This window comes from Sapajus apella, unplaced genomic scaffold (genome assembly GCF_009761245.1).
Source record: "Sapajus apella isolate SASKATOON/1434 unplaced genomic scaffold, GSC_monkey_1.0 scaffold166, whole genome shotgun sequence".
NCBI lineage: Eukaryota > Metazoa > Chordata > Mammalia > Primates > Cebidae > Sapajus > Sapajus apella.
The window spans coordinates 210,486-216,297 of NW_022437106.1; positions in this window are offsets into that span (position 1 = coordinate 210,486).

Genomic DNA, 5,812 nt, shown 5'->3' on the forward strand with positions numbered 1-5,812 from the left:
TTTTTTTTTTTTTTTTTTTTTTTTTTTTTTTTTTTTTTTTTTTTGAGACAGAGTCTTGCCTCTTTGACCAGGCTGTACAGTGGTGTGATCTCGGCTCACTGCAACCTCCACCTTCCAGGTTCAAGCGATTCTCCTGCCTCAGCCTCCCCAGTACCTGGGATTGCAGGCACATGCCATCATGCCTGGCTAATTTTTGTGTTTTTAGTAAAGATGGGATTTTACTGTGTTGACCAGGCTGGTCTTGAACTCCTGACCTCAAGTGATCCGTGTTCCTCAGCCTCTCAAAGTGCTGGGATTACAGTGCCCAGCCGACACTAGATTTTTAACCACTGTTTTAGCTTCTTGGGTTTTTTTCTCTTTAAGTACCCACATCATAAGTGATGTTTTAGCATCTTTAATGGTTATAGGACAATATAGATATTTCAATGTCTTTTTGAATCAATTTGGGTAAGTTATATTTTTCTATAGATACATAGGAAATTGTCCTTTGTTTGTCTATTTTTATGCAGGGTCCAAATCAACCCTCCTCAGTGGGCCCACACTTCTTTTCTCCCATTCTCTCTCAAGGCTATTAAAATTTCTTTTTTTTTTTTTTTTTTTTTGAGACAGAGTCTTGCTCTGTCACCCAGGCTGGAGTACAGTGGCGCAATCTCAGCTCCCTGCAACCTTGGCCTCCCGGGCTCGAGCAATTCCAGTGCCTCAGCCTCCCAAGTACCTGGAATTATGGGCGCACACCACCACACCCAGCTAATTTTTTTGTATTTTTAGTAGAGACAGGATTTCACCATGTTGGCCAGGCTGGCCTCAAACTCCTGGCCTCAAGTGATCCTCATCCTCCCATCTCGACCTCCCGAAGTGCTGGTATTACAGGCATGAGCCACGATGCCAAGGCAAAGGCTATTAAAATTTTAAGGAGCAGTCATTAGGGAAGCTCTGCTTTCAGGGCTCATTCATTTCTGTGGGTTCATGCCTTCCTTCCTTTTTGTGCTTTTTGTTGTCCATTCATTTTTTTCCCTAGCATTTAAAGTTTTCAGCTATCTAGACTTCCATATGGCTAGTCTTGTTCTTTTTTTTTCTTCCTTTATAAAGATTCTGTCTTTGAGGATTCCAAACATTTATTTTAGTCTTTTATCTTTCTATAAATTCATCTCATCTTCTGCAGTTACTTCATTTTCTTTTTCTTTTCTTTTGAGATGGAATTTCACTCAGTTGCCCAGGCTGGAGTGCCGTGGCATGATCTCGGCCCACTGCAACCTCCGCCTCCTGGGTTCAAGCAATTCTCCTGCCTCAAGCTCCTGAGTAGCTGGGACTACAGGTGCGCACCACCATGTCCAGCTAATTTTTGCGTTTTTAGTAGATACGAGAGTTTCACCATGTTGGCCAGGCTGGTCTCAAACTCCTGACCTCAGGTGATCCTCCCAATTTGGCCTCCTGAAGTGTTGAGATTATAGATGTGAGCCACCACTCTGGGCCTGCAGTTACTTCATTTTCTGCTTGTTGTGATTGATCAGTTTGCTGCCTGTTGATTTCAACAAGGCTTCTAAAGTTTGGGTTGCAGCCTCATTTGCAATGGAGGGGTTTTGTTTTTCTTTTTCCTTTCCCTTTGTCCTCACCTACTGTCTCCAGTGGAGTTCCTCCTGCTTCTGCCAGTCTTCCAGAAACTCGTCTCACAATGATGTCTAGGGCCCCTTCCCATGGACACACTGGGGACATTGCAGCCTCAGTGGGAGATTCAGAAGGAGGCTTGCTTCAGCATTCTGTGGGCTGCCAAAATCTGTCCTTCCCTCCCTGAAGCAAGCACTTTATGTAAGTCGAAGTCCCAGGCAGAGATCCCCTGCAGTTTAATTTTTTGCTTCCATTCCCAATAGTGGGGTGCCACCACTGTTGCTGGCTTCAGGCAGGAGGCTGATGTGGTTTCTGTCTCCTGTGAAGCATTTTAATCTCATTACCCTAAAAAAGCTGAAGATTTGGTGGCATGAGGACCCAGTGCCCAAGTGCCCATGGCTTCAGCCATTTCCCTGCTTTCAACTCCATAGACTTGCTCATTTTTGAGCACAGCTTCGTCTGTTTAGTTTTGCCTTATGTTTTATCTGCAATTGCTTTGGGTATGGTGCAGACGTTTCTGTTGACTTATTAGGCTTGTTATGTATTCCACAGATCAAATTACTTTAACACTCAGTGGCTCCCAAACAAGTCATTATCATATATAGACATATATGTATATGTGTATATATATTTATATAGACATATATGTATATACATGTATACATATATATGTGTATACATACATTTTTTGAGATAGTCTCAAAATTTGTATATATTTATATTTACATATATGTATGTATATAATATATATACTTTCTTTTTTGAGACAGAGTCTCACTCTGTCACCAGGCTGGAGTGCAGTAGTGCAATCTCGGCTCACTGCAATCTCCGTCTCCCAGGCTCTAGCAATTCTCCTGTCCCAGCCTCCTGAGTAGCCGGGATTACAGGCGCCTACCACCAAACCTAGCTAATTTTTTGTATTTTTAGTAGAGACAGGGTTTCATCATATTGGCCAGGCTGGCCGCAAACTCCTGACCTCGAATGATCCACCTGCCTCAACCTCCCAAAGTGCTGGGATTACAGACATGAGCCACCATGCCCAGCCTCTATAGTACATAATATTATATTAGTCGTGATGTGCTTCATTTGGGCAAGGCTCAGCTGGGTGATTCTTCTTTTCAAAGTGGCATCAACTGAGGTCACTTTTTGGAATTTAGCTGGTTACACGAGTTAGTTCCGGGAGCTCAAGATGCTGGTGGTGATGGCTAGAAGGCTGGCATCCCGTGAACCTTGTGGCCCGAGTATTTACATGGGGTCTTGGTGGTTTCACCTCTTTCAGGACAGCTCAGGACTGAGAGCTTTCCAAGAGATGAAAGTTGAAAGCAAATATTTTCTTAATGCCTGGGCCAGGAAAATGGCCCACTGTCCCTCTATTAATTAATCACAAGCCTCCCCATATTCAAAGGGAGGAGACATAGAGCCCTCCTCTCTATCAGAGGCGTTTCAAAGTATTTGTGGCCATATTTCACCTGCTACCCTTGATTATTACTATTTCCCACCCCCCTGCCCCACGCCCCGAACTTTGAGATCCTTTAGGACAGAGACCGTGTGTAATGTCACTGTTGGATCCCAAGGGTCTTCAATAACCTGGCTCACAGCGATGTTACATCCACATTGAGCAGATGGCTAGATGAATGTGCGATACGCAGGCTTGCTGCCAACTAGATCCTGTGTGTACCCCCTTCACCCCTTCTTTAAAAAAAGAATAGGATTGCTGGGTCAAATGGCACGTTCTTCAGTCAATTGAAGCACACTGCAAGCAGCTCTCCAAACAGGTATCTCTGCTCAATGTTTTCTGTTTGTTTGTTTTGAGAGGGAATCTCCCTCTGTTGCCCAGGCTGGAGTGCAGTGGTACAATCTCAGCTCACTGCAGCCTCTGCCTACCAGGTTCAAGTGATTCTCTTGCTTCAGTCTCCTGAGTAGCTAGGATGACAGGCACGCACCACCACTCCTGTCTAATTTTTGTATTTTTAGTAGAGACGAGGTTTCGCCATGTTGGCCAGGCTGGTCTCGAACTCCTGACCTCAGGTGATCCACCCGCCTTGGCTTCCCAAAGTGTTGGAATTACAGACATGAGCCACCATGCCCAGCCCCTGTGGTCAATTTTTAAGATTATCATTATGCGGGGTGTGGTGGCTTATGCCTGTAATCCCAGCACTTTGGGAGGCTGAAGAGGGCGAACGCCTTGAGCTCAGGAATTCAAGATCAGCCTGGGCAACATGGTGAGACCCCATCTCTACAAAAATTAAAAATAAAAAAATTAGCTGGGTGTAGTGGCACACACCTGTAGCCCCAGCTACTTGGGAGACAGAGGTGGGAGGATCCCTTAAGCCCAGAAGGTCAAGGCTGCATTGAGCCATGATTGCACCACTGCACTCCACTCTGGGCGACAGTGAGATCCTGTCTAAAAAATAAAAAAAAAGAAAGAAAGAAAAAAACAAAAGTATAATCATTCTGTGGCTCATGCACTCAAATACAGTGAATACATCTCATCTCCCTTCTGTTCAGGCAACTCCAACTTCACATATAGAAGACAGAACTAACACCTTGGATGCCAAACCAGCCTCCAGAGGGCAGGAAAGAGGGAGCAAATGCCCATTGCAACTCAGCTGGGGCTCGGAATTCCAACTACAGGGTATGGTGCAGGCAGCTCTGTGTCTGCAAAAGCTTGTCCTGCAAAGACCAGCCTGACTTCCTCCTTTGGCCTCGCCACAAACACAGAACACATAAATCCAGATGGTAGAGGAGGATGTTTCTACAATTTGCCGTGACGTAAAGTATATTTATATACTTCGCAATGGTACAGAGGTTCATGGGGGACCCTGGGAACCTATCTACCATTCATAGCTTTGTGTTTCTAAGAAAATGCCTACATACCTTGTTACACTGTTAAAGAAAAAAATTATTCAGTGATATGTGTGAAAGCATGATAAGAAAGACTTTATGCAAGACCATCGCTATAGACACAGGAACCACGTAATAAAGTCTTGCAATGGGAAAGAGAGATTGGGCTTAATTCCAAACATGGGCAAGTGTGGGGGCCACTGGATGGAAAATTACTAAGAGGAAGTATCAGAAGTAAGGCAGATTCTGGCTAAACTGACCTAACGGGATTCTTGCTGAAGACAAGCCAGGGTAAACAGACATCACCAGGAGTGGAGGCTGAAAAACCTGATTAGATACAGAGGGGATCCTATATGGAGGATGAGGGGTTCTTGCTAAACCGACTTAGGAGGGCTAAGAAAGTGCATAGGTGGGTTGGATTTTACAAGGAAGTGCATAGGTGGGCTTAGCAGAAGATCCAGAAGCCTGACTAAAGTTTGGCAATGCAAAGAATCTTTGTCAGTACATACCTACCTTGAAAACCAACCCTGATGGTGAGGCCGATAACATTTGCTGAGCCCATTCTTTGTATCTGGCACCATTCTAAGCATGTCATGTGCATTCTCTCATTTAATCTCGACAATAATCCTCAGAGGTAGGTACTATGCTTATTTCTATTTTCCAGATGAGGGAACAGGCTGAGAGAAGCGAAGCCATTTGTCCAAGGCTACACAGGGGGTGAGGATAAGGGAAGCCAAGGTTTCCATCCGTCCCCCCAAAATATCTGAATCTGAAATTCAGGACGTTAAACACCGTGCTTTCTGAGACTTAATGTATTAGTATGATGAAATCTTAGGGGTGGAGAGTTACGGACAGTCCAGTTATTCAGCCAAACACCCCTATGACTAGCACAAAGCCTAATGCAGGGTGGACTTTGAATAAATGTTTATTGAATTAATAAATGAAGGAATATCGTCACTGGAAGACTAGCCTGAGCAACATAGCAAGACCTCATCTCTACAAAAAAAAAAAAAAAAAAATAGGTAAGCTCAGTAGCACGAGTCTGTATTCCCAGCTACTGGGGAAGCTGAGGCAGGAAGAAGGCTTGAGCTCAGGGGTTCAAGGCTTCAGTGAGCTGTGATTGCATCACTGCACTCCAGCCTGGACAACAGAGCCAGACTCTGTCTCCGAAAAAAAAGGTGTAACTTGGCCAGGCGCAGTGGCTCACGCCTGTAATGCCAGCACTTTGGAAGGCTGAGCCAGATGGATCACCTGAGATCAGGAGTTCCAGACAAGTCTGGCCAACATGGTGTAAACCCATCTCCACTAAATATACAAAACATTAGCCAGGCGTGGTGGTGCATACCTGTAATCCCAGCTACTC